Genomic DNA, 15,305 nt, shown 5'->3' on the forward strand with positions numbered 1-15,305 from the left:
TTTTGCAGAAACAACCCTTCTATGTCTGTTTAGCAAATTTTGGGTACATTGTTGATTTTCCACCAAAGCTTTGTTTCTTTACCTCCATATTTTATGTTAAGACGCTTAGAGGAGCTAAGAAGAGCAATTTTCAGAGCCTGGATAGCTCAGTCGGTAGAGCATCAGACTTTTAATCTGAGGGTCCAGGGTTCAAGGCGTACTTGCTAAAGCAAGCTGTCAAATGTCTTTATTGAGCACATCTTTGATTTTCCACTGAGTCTTTGCTTCTTTATTGTCGTGTTCTACTGTGCAAAACTGAGGGTATAGAAGCAGCTTGAGAAAATCTTTGTTTTATGCAGAAACAACTCTTCTATGTCTGTTTAGCTCAGTCGGTATAGCATTTACTAAAGCAAGCTGTCAAATGTCTTTATTGAGCACATCTTTGATTTTCCACTGAGTCTTTGCTTCTTTATTGTCGTGTTCTACTGTGCAAAACTGAGGGTATAGAAGCAGCTTGAGAAAATCTTTGTTTTTTGCAGAAACAACCCTTCTATGTCTGTTTAGCAAATTTTGGGTACATTGTTGATTTTCCACCAAAGCTTTGTTTCTTTACCTCCATATTTTATGTTAAGACGCTTAGAGGAGCTAAGAAGAGCGTTTTTCAGAGCCTGGATAGCTCAGTCGGTAGAGCATCAGACTTTTAATCTGAGGGTCCAGGGTTCAAGTCCCTGTTCAGGCGTACTTGCTAAAGCAAGCTGTCAAATGTCTTTATTGAGCACATCTTTGATTTTCCACTGAGTCTTTGCTTCTTTATTGTCGTGTTCTACTGTGCAAAACTGAGGGTATAGAAGCAGCTTGAGAAAATCTTTGTTTTTTGCAGAAACAACTCTTCTATGTCTGTTTAGCTCAGTCGGTATAGCATTTACTAAAGCAAGCTGTCAAATGTCTTTATTGAGCACATCTTTGATTTTCCACTGAGTCTCTGCATCTTCAGTGCCGTGTTCTACTGTGCAAAACCAAGGGTATAGAAGCAGCTTGAGAACATCTTTGCTTATTGCAGAAACAACCCTTCTATGTCTGTTTAGCAGATTTTGAGCACATTTTTGATTTTCCACCAAAGCTTTGTTTCTTTACCTCCATATTTTATGTTAAGACGCTTAGAGGAGCTAAGTAGAGCATTTTTCAGAGCCTGGATAGCTCAGTCGGTAGAGCATCAGACTTTTAATCTGAGGGTCCAGGGTTCAAGTCCCTGTTCAGGTGTACTTGCTAAAGCAAGCTGTCAAATGTCTTTATTGAGCACATCTTTGATTTTCCACTGAGTCTCTGCATCTTCAGTGCCGTGTTCTACTGTGCAAAACCAAGGGTATAGAAGCAGCTTGAGAACATCTTTGCTTATTGCAGAAACAACCCTTCTATGTCTGTTTAGCAGATTTTGAGCACATTTTTGATTTTCCACCAAAGCTTTGTTTCTTTACCTCCATATTTTATGTTAAGACGCTTAGAGGAGCTAAGAAGAGCATTTTTCAGAGCCTGGATAGCTCAGTCGGTAGACCATCAGACTTTTAATCTGAGGGTCCAGGGTTCAAGTCCCTGTTCAGGCGTACTTGCTAAAGCAAGCTGTCAAATGTTTTTATTGAGCACATCTTTGATTTTCCACTGAGTCTTTGCTTCTTTATTGTCGTGTTCTACTGTGCAAAACTGAGGGTATAGAAGCAGCTTGAGAAAATCTTTGTTTTTTGCAGAAACAACCCTTCTATGTCTGTTTAGCAAATTTTGGGTACATTGTTGATTTTCCACCAAAGCTTTGTTTCTTTACCTCCATATTTTATGTTAAGACGCTTAGAGGAGCTAAGAAGAGCAATTTTCAGAGCCTGGATAGCTCAGTCGGTAGAGCATCAGACTTTTAATCTGAGGGTCCAGGGTTCAAGGCGTACTTGCTAAAGCAAGCTGTCAAATGTCTTTATTGAGCACATCTTTGATTTTCCACTGAGTCTTTGCTTCTTTATTGTCGTGTTCTACTGTGCAAAACTGAGGGTATAGAAGCAGCTTGAGAAAATCTTTGTTTTTTGCAGAAACAACTCTTCTATGTCTGTTTAGCTCAGTCGGTATAGCATTTACTAAAGCAAGCTGTCAAATGTCTTTATTGAGCACATCTTTGATTTTCCACTGAGTCTTTGCTTCTTTATTGTCGTGTTCTACTGTGCAAAACTGAGGGTATAGAAGCAGCTTGAGAAAATCTTTGTTTTTTGCAGAAACAACCCTTCTATGTCTGTTTAGCAGATTTTGAGCACATTTTTGATTTTCCACCAAAGCTTTGTTTCTTTACCTCCATATTTTATGTTAAGACGCTTAGAGGAGCTAAGAAGAGCATTTTTCAGAGCCTGGATAGCTCAGTCGGTAGACCATCAGACTTTTAATCTGAGGGTCCAGGGTTCAAGTCCCTGTTCAGGCGTACTTGCTAAAGCAAGCTGTCAAATGTTTTTATTGAGCACATCTTTGATTTTCCACTGAGTCTTTGCTTCTTTATTGTCGTGTTCTACTGTGCAAAACTGAGGGTATAGAAGCAGCTTGAGAAAATCTTTGTTTTTTGCAGAAACAACCCTTCTATGTCTGTTTAGCAAATTTTGGGTACATTGTTGATTTTCCACCAAAGCTTTGTTTCTTTACCTCCATATTTTATGTTAAGACGCTTAGAGGAGCTAAGAAGAGCAATTTTCAGAGCCTGGATAGCTCAGTCGGTAGAGCATCAGACTTTTAATCTGAGGGTCCAGGGTTCAAGGCGTACTTGCTAAAGCAAGCTGTCAAATGTCTTTATTGAGCACATCTTTGATTTTCCACTGAGTCTTTGCTTCTTTATTGTCGTGTTCTACTGTGCAAAACTGAGGGTATAGAAGCAGCTTGAGAAAATCTTTGTTTTTTGCAGAAACAACTCTTCTATGTCTGTTTAGCTCAGTCGGTATAGCATTTACTAAAGCAAGCTGTCAAATGTCTTTATTGAGCACATCTTTGATTTTCCACTGAGTCTTTGCTTCTTTATTGTCGTGTTCTACTGTGCAAAACTGAGGGTATAGAAGCAGCGTGAGAAAATCTTTGTTTTTTGCAGAAACAACCCTTCTATGTCTGTTTAGCAAATTTTGGGTACATTGTTGATTTTCCACCAAAGCTTTGTTTCTTTACCTCCATATTTTATGTTAAGACGCTTAGAGGAGCTAAGAAGAGCGTTTTTCAGAGCCTGGATAGCTCAGTCGGTAGAGCATCAGACTTTTAATCTGAGGGTCCAGGGTTCAAGTCCCTGTTCAGGCGTACTTGCTAAAGCAAGCTGTCAAATGTCTTTATTGAGCACATCTTTGATTTTCCACTGAGTCTTTGCTTCTTTATTGTCGTGTTCTACTGTGCAAAACTGAGGGTATAGAAGCAGCTTGAGAAAATCTTTGTTTTTTGCAGAAACAACTCTTCTATGTCTGTTTAGCTCAGTCGGTATAGCATTTACTAAAGCAAGCTGTCAAATGTCTTTATTGAGCACATCTTTGATTTTCCACTGAGTCTCTGCATCTTCAGTGCCGTGTTCTACTGTGCAAAACCAAGGGTATAGAAGCAGCTTGAGAACATCTTTGCTTATTGCAGAAACAACCCTTCTATGTCTGTTTAGCAGATTTTGAGCACATTTTTGATTTTCCACCAAAGCTTTGTTTCTTTACCTCCATATTTTATGTTAAGACGCTTAGAGGAGCTAAGAAGAGCATTTTTCAGAGCCTGGATAGCTCAGTCGGTAGAGCATCAGACTTTTAATCTGAGGGTCCAGGGTTCAAGTCCCTGTTCAGGCGTACTTGCTAAAGCAAGCTGTCAAATGTCTTTATTGAGCACATCTTTGATTTTCCACTGAGTCTTTGCTTCTTTATTGTCGTGTTCTACTTTGCAAAACTGAGGGTATAGAAGCAGCTTGAGAAAATCTTTGTTTTTTGCAGAAACAACCCTTCTATGTCTGTTTAGCAAATTTTGGGTACATTGTTGATTTTCCACCAAAGCTTTGTTTCTTTACCTCCATATTTTATGTTAAGACGCTTAGAGGAGCTAAGAAGAGCATTTTTCAGAGCCTGGATAGCTCAGTCGGTAGAGCATCAGACTTTTAATCTGAGGGTCCAGGGTTCAAGTCCCTGTTCAGGCGTGCTTGCTAAAGCAAGCTGTCAATTGTCTTTATTGAGCAAATCTTTGATTTTCCACTGAGTCTTTGCTTCTGTATTGTCGTGTTCTACTGTGCAAAACCAAGGGTATAGAAGCAGCTTGAGAATATCTTTGTTTTTTGCAGAAACAACCCTTCTATGTCTGTTTAGTAGATTTTGAGCACATTGTTGAGTTTCCACCAAAGCTTTGTTTCTTTACCTCCATATTTTATGTTAAGACGCTTAGAGGAGCTAAGAAGAACACTTTTCAGAGCCTGGATAGCTCAGTCGGTAGAGCATCAGACTTTTAATCTGAAGGTCCAGGGTTCAAGTCCCTGTGCAGGCGTACTTGCTAAAGCAAGCTGTCAAATGTTTTTATTGAGCACATCTTTGATTTTCCACTGAGTCTCTGCATCTTCAGTGCCGTGTTCTACTGTGCAAAACCAAGGGTATAGAAGCAGCTTGAGAACATCTTTGCTTATTGCAGAAACAACCCTTCTATGTCTGTTTAGCAGATTTTGAGCACATTTTTGATTTTCCACCAAAGCTTTGTTTCTTTACCTCCATATTTTATGTTAAGACGCTTAGAGGAGCTAAGAAGAGCATTTTTCAGAGCCTGGATAGCTCAGTCGGTAGAGCATCAGACTTTTAATCTGAGGGTCCAGGGTTCAAGTCCCTGTTCAGGCATACTTGCTAAAGCAAGCTGTCAAATGTCTTTATTGAGCACATCTTTGATTTTCCACTGAGTCTTTGCTTCTTTATTGTGGTGTTCTACTGTGCAAAACTGAGGGTATAGAAGCAGCTTGAGAAAATCTTTGTTTTTTGCAGAAACAACCCTTCTATGTCTGTTTAGCAAATTTTGGGTACATTGTTGATTTTCCACCAAAGCTTTGTTTCTTTACCTCCATATTTTATGTTAAGACGCTTAGAGGAGCTAAGAAGAGCATTTTTCAGAGCCTGGATAGCTCAGTCGGTAGAGCATCAGACTTTTAATCTGAGGGTCCAGGGCTCAAGTCCCTGTTCAGGTGTACTTGCTAAAGCAAGCTGTCAAATGTCTTTATTGAGCACATCTTTGATTTTCCACTGAGTCTCTGCATCTTCAGTGCCGTGTTCTACTGTGCAAAACCAAGGGTATAGAAGCAGCTTGAGAACATCTTTGCTTATTGCAGAAACAACCCTTCTATGTCTGTTTAGCAAATTTTGAGCACATTTTTGATTTTCCACCAAAGCTTTGTTTCTTTACCTCCATATTTTATGTTAAGACGCTTAGAGGAGCTAAGAAGAGCATTTTTCAGAGCCTGGATAGCTCAGTCGGTAGAGCATCAGACTTTTAATCTGAGGGTCCAGGGTTCAAGTCCCTGTTCAGGCGTACTTCCTAAAGCAAGCTGTCAAATGGCTTTATTGAGCAAATCTTTGATTTTCCACTGAGTCTTTGCTTCTTTATTGTCGTGTTCTACTGTGCAAAACTGACGGTATAGTAGCAGCTTGAGAACATCTTTGTTTTTTGCAGAAACAACCCTTCTATGTCTGTTTAGCAAATTTTGGGTACATTGTTGATTTTCCACCAAAGCTTTGTTTCTTTACCTCCATATTTTATGTTAAGACGCTTAACATAAAAGCGGTAGAGCATCAGACTTTTAATCTGAGGGTCTAGGGTTCAAGTCCCTGTTCAGGCGTACTTGCTAAAGCAAGCTGTCAAATGTCTTTATTGAGCACATCTTTGATTTTCCACTGAGTCTCTGCATCTTCAGTGCCGTGTTCTACTGTGCAAAACCAAGGGTATAGAAGCAGCTTGAGAACATCTTTGCTTATTGCAGAAACAACCCTTCTATGTCTGTTTAGCAGATTTTGAGCACATTTTTGATTTTCCACCAAAGCTTTGTTTCTTTACCTCCATATTTTATGTTACGACGCTTAGAGGAGCTAAGAAGAGCATTTTTCAGAGGCTGGATAGCTCAGTCAGTAGAGCATCAGACTTTTAATCTGAGGGTCCAGGGTTCAAGTTCCTGTTCAGGCGTACTAGCTAAAGCAAGCTGTCCAATGTCTTTATTGAACACATCTTTGATTTTCCACTGAGTCTTTGCTTCTTTATTGTCGTGTTCTACTGTGCAAAACTGAGGGTATAGAAGCAGCTTGAGAAAATCTTTGCTTTTTGCAGAAACAACCCTTCTATGTCTGTTTAGCAAATTTTGAGCACATTTTTGATTTTCCACCAAAGCTTTGTTTCTTTACCTCCATATTTTATGTTAAGACGCTTAGAGGAGCTAAGAAGATCATGTTTCAGAGCCTGGATAGCTCAGTCAGTAGAGGATCAGACTTTTAATCTGAGGGTCCAGGGTTCAAGTTCTTGTTCAGGCGTACTTGCTAAAGCAAGCTGTCCAATGTCTTTATTGAACACATCTTTGATTTTCCACTGAGTCTTTGCTTCTGTATTGTCGTGTTCTACTGTGCAAAACCAAGGGTATAGAAGCAGCTTGAGAACATCTTTGCTTATTGCAGAAACAACCCTTCTATGTCTGTTTAGCAGATTTTGAGCACATTTTTGATTTTCCACCAAAGGTTTGTTTCTTTACCTCCATATTTTATGTTAAGACGCTTAGAGGAGCTAAGAAGAGCGTTTTTCAGAGCCTGGATAGCTCAGTCGGTAGAGCATCAGATTTTTTAATCTGAGGGTCCAGGGTTCAAGTCCCTGTTCAGGCGTACTTGCTAAAGGAAGCTGTCAAATGTCTTTATTGAGCACATCTTTGATTTTCCACTGAGTCTCTGCATCTTCAGTGCCGTGTTCTACTGTGCAAAACCAAGGGTATAGAAGCAGCTTGAGAACATCTTTGCTTATTGCAGAAACAACCCTTCTATGTCTGTTTAGCAAATTTTGAGCACATTTTTGATTTTCCACCAAAGCTTTGTTTCTTTACCTCCATATTTTATGTTAAGACGCTTAGAGGAGCTAAGAAGAGCATTTTTCAGAGCCTGGATAGCTCAGTCGGTAGAGCATCAGACTTTTAATCTGAGGGTCCAGGGTTCAAGTCCCTGTTCAGGCGTGCTTGCTAAAGCAAGCTGTCAATTGTCTTTATTGAGCAAATCTTTGATTTTCCACTGAGTCTTTGCTTCTGTATTGTCGTGTTCTACTGTGCAAAACCAAGGGTATAGAAGCAGCTTGAGAATATCTTTGTTTTTTGCAGAAACAACCCTTCTATGTCTGTTTAGTAGATTTTGAGCACATTGTTGAGTTTCCACCAAAGCTTTGTTTCTTTACCTCCATATTTTATGTTAAGACGCTTAGAGGAGCTAAGAAGAACACTTTTCAGAGCCTGGATAGCTCAGTCGGTAGAGCATCAGACTTTTAATCTGAAGGTCCAGGGTTCAAGTCCCTGTGCAGGCGTACTTGCTAAAGCAAGCTGTCAAATGTTTTTATTGAGCACATCTTTGATTTTCCACTGAGTCTCTGCATCTTCAGTGCCGTGTTCTACTGTGCAAAACCAAGGGTATAGAAGCAGCTTGAGAACATCTTTGCTTATTGCAGAAACAACCCTTCTATGTCTGTTTAGCAGATTTTGAGCACATTTTTGATTTTCCACCAAAGCTTTGTTTCTTTACCTCCATATTTTATGTTAAGACGCTTAGAGGAGCTAAGAAGAGCATTTTTCAGAGCCTGGATAGCTCAGTCGGTAGACCATCAGACTTTTAATCTGAGGGTCCAGGGTTCAAGTCCCTGTTCAGGCGTACTTGCTAAAGCAAGCTGTCAAATGTCTTTATTGAGCACATCTTTGATTTTCCACTGAGTCTTTGCTTCTTTATTGTCGTGTTCTACTGTGCAAAACTGAGGGTATAGAAGCAGCTTGAGAAAATCTTTGTTTTTTGCAGAAACAACCCTTCTATGTCTGTTTAGCAAATTTTGGGTACATTTTTGATTTTCCACCAAAGCTTTGTTTCTTTACCTCCATATTTTATGTTAAGACGCTTAGAGGAGCTAAGAAGAGCATTTTTCAGAGCCTGGATAGCTCAGTCAGTAGAGCATCAGACTTTTAATCTGAGGGTCCAGGGTTCAAGTCCCTGTTCAGGCATACTTGCTAAAGCAAGCTGTCAAATGTCTTTATTGAGCACATCTTTGATTTTCCACTGAGTCTTTGCTTCTTTATTGTGGTGTTCTACTGTGCAAAACTGAGGGTATAGAAGCAGCTTGAGAAAATCTTTGTTTTTTGCAGAAACAACCCTTCTATGTCTGTTTAGCAAATTTTGGGTACATTGTTGATTTTCCACCAAAGCTTTGTTTCTTTACCTCCATATTTTATGTTAAGACGCTTAGAGGAGCTAAGAAGAGCATTTTTCAGAGCCTGGATAGCTCAGTCGGTAGAGCATCAGACTTTTAATCTGAGGGTCCAGGGCTCAAGTCCCTGTTCAGGTGTACTTGCTAAAGCAAGCTGTCAAATGTCTTTATTGAGCACATCTTTGATTTTCCACTGAGTCTCTGCATCTTCAGTGCCGTGTTCTACTGTGCAAAACCAAGGGTATAGAAGCAGCTTGAGAACATCTTTGCTTATTGCAGAAACAACCCTTCTATGTCTGTTTAGCAAATTTTGAGCACATTTTTGATTTTCCACCAAAGCTTTGTTTCTTTACCTCCATATTTTATGTTAAGACGCTTAGAGGAGCTAAGAAGAGCATTTTTCAGAGCCTGGATAGCTCAGTCGGTAGAGCATCAGACTTTTAATCTGAGGGTCCAGGGTTCAAGTCCCTGTTCAGGCGTACTTCCTAAAGCAAGCTGTCAAATGGCTTTATTGAGCAAATCTTTGATTTTCCACTGAGTCTTTGCTTCTTTATTGTCGTGTTCTACTGTGCAAAACTGACGGTATAGTAGCAGCTTGAGAACATCTTTGTTTTTTGCAGAAACAACCCTTCTATGTCTGTTTAGCAAATTTTGGGTACATTGTTGATTTTCCACCAAAGCTTTGTTTCTTTACCTCCATATTTTATGTTAAGACGCTTAACATAAAAGCGGTAGAGCATCAGACTTTTAATCTGAGGGTCTAGGGTTCAAGTCCCTGTTCAGGCGTACTTGCTAAAGCAAGCTGTCAAATGTCTTTATTGAGCACATCTTTGATTTTCCACTGAGTCTCTGCATCTTCAGTGCCGTGTTCTACTGTGCAAAACCAAGGGTATAGAAGCAGCTTGAGAACATCTTTGCTTATTGCAGAAACAACCCTTCTATGTCTGTTTAGCAGATTTTGAGCACATTTTTGATTTTCCACCAAAGCTTTGTTTCTTTACCTCCATATTTTATGTTACGACGCTTAGAGGAGCTAAGAAGAGCATTTTTCAGAGGCTGGATAGCTCAGTCAGTAGAGCATCAGACTTTTAATCTGAGGGTCCAGGGTTCAAGTTCCTGTTCAGGCGTACTAGCTAAAGCAAGCTGTCCAATGTCTTTATTGAACACATCTTTGATTTTCCACTGAGTCTTTGCTTCTTTATTGTCGTGTTCTACTGTGCAAAACTGAGGGTATAGAAGCAGCTTGAGAAAATCTTTGCTTTTTGCAGAAACAACCCTTCTATGTCTGTTTAGCAAATTTTGAGCACATTTTTGATTTTCCACCAAAGCTTTGTTTCTTTACCTCCATATTTTATGTTAAGACGCTTAGAGGAGCTAAGAAGATCATGTTTCAGAGCCTGGATAGCTCAGTCAGTAGAGGATCAGACTTTTAATCTGAGGGTCCAGGGTTCAAGTTCTTGTTCAGGCGTACTTGCTAAAGCAAGCTGTCCAATGTCTTTATTGAACACATCTTTGATTTTCCACTGAGTCTTTGCTTCTGTATTGTCGTGTTCTACTGTGCAAAACCAAGGGTATAGAAGCAGCTTGAGAACATCTTTGCTTATTGCAGAAACAACCCTTCTATGTCTGTTTAGCAGATTTTGAGCACATTTTTGATTTTCCACCAAAGGTTTGTTTCTTTACCTCCATATTTTATGTTAAGACGCTTAGAGGAGCTAAGAAGAGCGTTTTTCAGAGCCTGGATAGCTCAGTCGGTAGAGCATCAGATTTTTTAATCTGAGGGTCCAGGGTTCAAGTCCCTGTTCAGGCGTACTTGCTAAAGGAAGCTGTCAAATGTCTTTATTGAGCACATCTTTGATTTTCCACTGAGTCTCTGCATCTTCAGTGCCGTGTTCTACTGTGCAAAACCAAGGGTATAGAAGCAGCTTGAGAACATCTTTGCTTATTGCAGAAACAACCCTTCTATGTCTGTTTAGCAAATTTTGAGCACATTTTTGATTTTCCACCAAAGCTTTGTTTCTTTACCTCCATATTTTATGTTAAGACGCTTAGAGGAGCTAAGAAGAGCATTTTTCAGAGCCTGGATAGCTCAGTCAGTAGAGCATCAGACTTTTAATCTGAGGGTCCAGGGTTCAAGTTCCTGTTCAGGCGTACTTGCTAAAGCAAGCTGTCCAATGTCTTTATTGAACACATCTTTGATTTTCCACTGAGTCTTTGCTTCTGTATTGTCGTGTTCTACTGTGCAAAACCAAGGGTATAGAAGCAGCTTGAGAACATCTTTGCTTATTGCAGAAACAACCCTTCTATGTCTGTTTAGCAGATTTTGAGCACATTTTTGATTTTCCACCAAAGCTTTGTTTCTTTACCTCCATATTTTATGTTAAGACGCTTAGAGGAGCTAAGAAGAGCATTTTTCAGAGCCTGGATAGCTCAGTCGGTAGAGCATCAGACTTTTAATCTGAGGGTCCAGGGTTCAAGTCCCTGTTCAGGCGTGCTTGCTAAAGCAAGCTGTCAATTGTCTTTATTGAGCAAATCTTTGATTTTCCACTGAGTCTTTGCTTCTGTATTGTCGTGTTCTACTGTGCAAAACCAAGGGTATAGAAGCAGCTTGAGAATATCTTTGTTTTTTGCAGAAACAACCCTTCTATGTCTGTTTAGTAGATTTTGAGCACATTGTTGAGTTTCCACCAAAGCTTTGTTTCTTTACCTCCATATTTTATGTTAAGACGCTTAGAGGAGCTAAGAAGAACACTTTTCAGAGCCTGGATAGCTCAGTCGGTAGAGCATCAGACTTTTAATCTGAAGGTCCAGGGTTCAAGTCCCTGTGCAGGCGTACTTGCTAAAGCAAGCTGTCAAATGTTTTTATTGAGCACATCTTTGATTTTCCACTGAGTCTCTGCATCTTCAGTGCCGTGTTCTACTGTGCAAAACCAAGGGTATAGAAGCAGCTTGAGAACATCTTTGCTTATTGCAGAAACAACCCTTCTATGTCTGTTTAGCAGATTTTGAGCACATTTTTGATTTTCCACCAAAGCTTTGTTTCTTTACCTCCATATTTTATGTTAAGACGCTTAGAGGAGCTAAGAAGAGCATTTTTCAGAGCCTGGATAGCTCAGTCGGTAGACCATCAGACTTTTAATCTGAGGGTCCAGGGTTCAAGTCCCTGTTCAGGCGTACTTGCTAAAGCAAGCTGTCAAATGTCTTTATTGAGCACATCTTTGATTTTCCACTGAGTCTTTGCTTCTTTATTGTCGTGTTCTACTGTGCAAAACTGAGGGTATAGAAGCAGCTTGAGAAAATCTTTGTTTTTTGCAGAAACAACCCTTCTATGTCTGTTTAGCAAATTTTGGGTACATTGTTGATTTTCCACCAAAGCTTTGTTTCTTTACCTCCATATTTTATGTTAAGACGCTTAGAGGAGCTAAGAAGAGCATTTTTCAGAGCCTGGATAGCTCAGTCGGTAGAGCATCAGACTTTTAATCTGAGGGTCCAGGGCTCAAGTCCCTGTTCAGGTGTACTTGCTAAAGCAAGCTGTCAAATGTCTTTATTGAGCACATCTTTGATTTTCCACTGAGTCTCTGCATCTTCAGTGCCGTGTTCTACTGTGCAAAACCAAGGGTATAGAAGCAGCTTGAGAACATCTTTGCTTATTGCAGAAACAACCCTTCTATGTCTGTTTAGCAAATTTTGAGCACATTTTTGATTTTCCACCAAAGCTTTGTTTCTTTACCTCCATATTTTATGTTGAGACGCTTAGAGGAGCTAAGAAGAGCATTTTTCAGAGCCTGGATAGCTCAGTCGGTAGAGCATCAGACTTTTAATCTGAGGGTCCAGGGTTCAAGTCCCTGTTCAGGCGTACTTCCTAAAGCAAGCTGTCAAATGGCTTTATTGAGCAAATCTTTGATTTTCCACTGAGTCTTTGCTTCTTTATTGTCGTGTTCTACTGTGCAAAACTGACGGTATAGTAGCAGCTTGAGAACATCTTTGTTTTTTGCAGAAACAACCCTTCTATGTCTGTTTAGCAAATTTTGGGTACATTGTTGATTTTCCACCAAAGCTTTGTTTCTTTACCTCCATATTTTATGTTAAGACGCTTAGAGGAGCTAAGAAGAGCATTTTTCAGAGCCTGGATAGCTCAGTCGGTAGACCATCAGACTTTTAATCTGAGGGTCCAGGGTTCAAGTCCCTGTTCAGGTGTACTTGCTAAAGCAAGCTGTCAAATGTCTTTACTGAGCACATCTTTGATTTTCCACTGAGTCTTTGCTTCTTTATTGTGGTGTTCTACTGTGCAAAACTGAGGGTATAGAAGCAGCTTGAGAAAATCTTTGTTTTTTGCAGAAACAACCCTTCTATGTCTGTTTAGCAAATTTTGGGTACATTGTTGATTTTCCACCAAAGCTTTGTTTCTTTACCTCCATATTTTATGTTAAGACGCTTAGAGGAGCTAAGAAGAGCATTTTTCAGAGCCTGGATAGCTCAGTCGGTAGAGCATCAGACTTTTAATCTGAGGGTCCAGGGCTCAAGTCCCTGTTCAGGTGTACTTGCTAAAGCAAGCTGTCAAATGTCTTTATTGAGCAAATCTTTGATTTTCCACTGAGTCTTTGCTTCTTTATTGTCGTGTTCTACTGTGCAAAACTGACGGTATAGTAGCAGCTTGAGAACATCTTTGTTTTTTGCAGAAACAACCCTTCTATGTCTGTTTAGCAAATTTTGGGTAAATTGTGGATTTTCCACCAAAGCTTTGTTTCTTTACCTCCATATTTTATGTTAAGACACTTAGAGGAGCTAAGAAGAGCACTTTTCAGAGACTGGATAGCTCAGTCGGTAGAGCATCAGACTTTTAATCTGAGGGTCCAGGGTTCAAGTCCCTGTTCAGGCGTACTTGCTAAAGCAAGTCTCTGCATCTTCAGTGCCGTGTTATACGGTGCAAAACCAAGGGTATAGAAGCAGCTTGAGAACATCTTTGCTTATTGCAGAAACAACCCTTCTATGTCTGTTTTGCAAATTTTGAGCATATTTTTGATTTTCCACCAAAGCTTTGTTTCTTTACCTCCATATTTTATGTTAAGACGCTTAGAGGAGCTAAGAAGAGCATTTTTCAGAGCCTGGATAGCTCAGTCAGTAGAGCATCAGACTTTTAATCTGAGGGTCCAGGGTTCAAGTTCTTGTTCAGGCGTACTTGCTAAAGCAAGCTGTCCAATGTCTTTATTGAACACATCTTTGATTTTCCACTGAGTCTTTGCTTCTTTATTGTCGTGTTCTACTGTGCAAAACTGAGGGTATAGAAGCAGCTTGAGAAAATCTTTGTTTTTTGCAGAAACAACCCTTCTATGTCTGTTTAGCAAATTTTGGGTACATTGTTGATTTTCCACCAAAGCTTTGTTTCTTTACCTCCATATTTTATGTTAAGACGCTTAGAGGAGCTAAGAAGAGCATTTTTCAGAGCCTGGATAGCTCAGTCGGTAGAGCATCAGACTTTTAATCTGAGGGTCCAGGGCTCAAGTCCCTGTTCAGGTGTACTTGCTAAAGCAAGCTGTCAAATGTCTTTATTGAGCACATCTTTGATTTTCCACTGAGTCTCTGCATCTTCAGTGCCGTGTTCTACTGTGCAAAACCAAGGGTATAGAAGCAGCTTGAGAACATCTTTGCTTATTGCAGAAACAACCCTTCTATGTCTGTTTAGCAAATTTTGAGCACATTTTTGATTTTCCACCAAAGCTTTGTTTCTTTACCTCCATATTTTATGTTAAGACGCTTAGAGGAGCTAAGAAGAGCATTTTTCAGAGCCTGGATAGCTCAGTCGGTAGAGCATCAGACTTTTAATCTGAGGGTGCAGGGTTCAAGTCCCTGTTCAGGCGTACTTCCTAAAGCAAGCTGTCAAATGGCTTTATTGAGCAAATCTTTGATTTTCCACTGAGTCTTTGCTTCTTTATTGTCGTGTTCTACTGTGCAAAACTGACGGTATAGTAGCAGCTTGAGAACATCTTTGTTTTTTGCAGAAACAACCCTTCTATGTCTGTTTAGCAAATTTTGGGTACATTGTTGATTTTCCACCAAAGCTTTGTTTCTTTACCTCCATATTTTATGTTAAGACGCTTAACATAAAAGCGGTAGAGCATCAGACTTTTAATCTGAGGGTCTAGGGTTCAAGTCCCTGTTCAGGCGTACTTGCTAAAGCAAGCTGTCAAATGTCTTTATTGAGCACATCTTTGATTTTCCACTGAGTCTCTGCATCTTCAGTGCCGTGTTCTACTGTGCAAAACCAAGGGTATAGAAGCAGCTTGAGAACATCTTTGCTTATTGCAGAAACAACCCTTCTATGTCTGTTTAGCAGATTTTGAGCACATTTTTGATTTTCCACCAAAGCTTTGTTTCTTTACCTCCATATTTTATGTTACGACGCTTAGAGGAGCTAAGAAGAGCATTTTTCAGAGGCTGGATAGCTCAGTCAGTAGAGCATCAGACTTTTAATCTGAGGGTCCAGGGTTCAAGTTCCTGTTCAGGCGTACTAGCTAAAGCAAGCTGTCCAATGTATTTATTGAACACATCTTTGATTTTCCACTGAGTCTTTGCTTCTTTATTGTCGTGTTCTACTGTGCAAAACTGAGGGTATAGAAGCAGCTTGAGAAAATCTTTGCTTTTTGCAGAAACAACCCTTCTATGTCTGTTTAGCAAATTTTGAGCACATTTTTGATTTTCCACCAAAGCTTTGTTTCTTTACCTCCATATTTTATGTTAAGACGCTTAGAGGAGCTAAGAAGAGCATTTTTCAGAGCCTGGATAGCTCAGTCGGTAGAGCATCAGATTTTTTAATCTGAGGGTCCAGGGTTCAAGTCCCTGTTCAGGCGTACTTGCTAAAGCAAGCTGTCAAATGTCTTTATTGAGCACATCTTTGATTT

The 15,305-nt window shown here is 39.8% G+C and overlaps 10 non-coding genes across 10 annotated transcripts; all 10 read left to right on the top strand.

The window, feature by feature from the left end:
• Window positions 1-645: 645 nt before the first annotated feature.
• TRNAK-UUU (transfer RNA lysine (anticodon UUU)) lies at window positions 646-718 on the top strand. Its single transcript has one exon. It is a non-coding gene; the product is annotated as a tRNA-Lys (tRNA).
• A 2,491-nt stretch (window positions 719-3,209) lies between these two features.
• On the top strand, window positions 3,210-3,282 carry TRNAK-UUU (transfer RNA lysine (anticodon UUU)). Its single transcript has one exon. It is a non-coding gene; the product is annotated as a tRNA-Lys (tRNA).
• A 448-nt stretch (window positions 3,283-3,730) lies between these two features.
• TRNAK-UUU (transfer RNA lysine (anticodon UUU)) lies at window positions 3,731-3,803 on the top strand. The gene has a single exon. It is a non-coding gene; the product is annotated as a tRNA-Lys (tRNA).
• Window positions 3,804-4,071: 268 nt separating this feature from the next.
• On the top strand, window positions 4,072-4,144 carry TRNAK-UUU (transfer RNA lysine (anticodon UUU)). Its single transcript has one exon. It is a non-coding gene; the product is annotated as a tRNA-Lys (tRNA).
• A 609-nt stretch (window positions 4,145-4,753) lies between these two features.
• TRNAK-UUU (transfer RNA lysine (anticodon UUU)) lies at window positions 4,754-4,826 on the top strand. Its single transcript has one exon. It is a non-coding gene; the product is annotated as a tRNA-Lys (tRNA).
• Window positions 4,827-5,435: 609 nt separating this feature from the next.
• TRNAK-UUU (transfer RNA lysine (anticodon UUU)) lies at window positions 5,436-5,508 on the top strand. Its single transcript has one exon. It is a non-coding gene; the product is annotated as a tRNA-Lys (tRNA).
• A 1,599-nt stretch (window positions 5,509-7,107) lies between these two features.
• TRNAK-UUU (transfer RNA lysine (anticodon UUU)) lies at window positions 7,108-7,180 on the top strand. The gene has a single exon. It is a non-coding gene; the product is annotated as a tRNA-Lys (tRNA).
• Window positions 7,181-8,812: 1,632 nt separating this feature from the next.
• TRNAK-UUU (transfer RNA lysine (anticodon UUU)) lies at window positions 8,813-8,885 on the top strand. The gene has a single exon. It is a non-coding gene; the product is annotated as a tRNA-Lys (tRNA).
• Window positions 8,886-10,825: 1,940 nt separating this feature from the next.
• Window positions 10,826-10,898, top strand: TRNAK-UUU (transfer RNA lysine (anticodon UUU)). Its single transcript has one exon. It is a non-coding gene; the product is annotated as a tRNA-Lys (tRNA).
• A 1,291-nt stretch (window positions 10,899-12,189) lies between these two features.
• Window positions 12,190-12,262, top strand: TRNAK-UUU (transfer RNA lysine (anticodon UUU)). Its single transcript has one exon. It is a non-coding gene; the product is annotated as a tRNA-Lys (tRNA).
• The last annotated feature ends 3,043 nt before the right edge of the window (window positions 12,263-15,305 follow it).

Source organism: Eleutherodactylus coqui, chromosome 7 (genome assembly GCF_035609145.1).
Source record: "Eleutherodactylus coqui strain aEleCoq1 chromosome 7, aEleCoq1.hap1, whole genome shotgun sequence".
Lineage (NCBI taxonomy): Eukaryota > Metazoa > Chordata > Amphibia > Anura > Eleutherodactylidae > Eleutherodactylus > Eleutherodactylus coqui.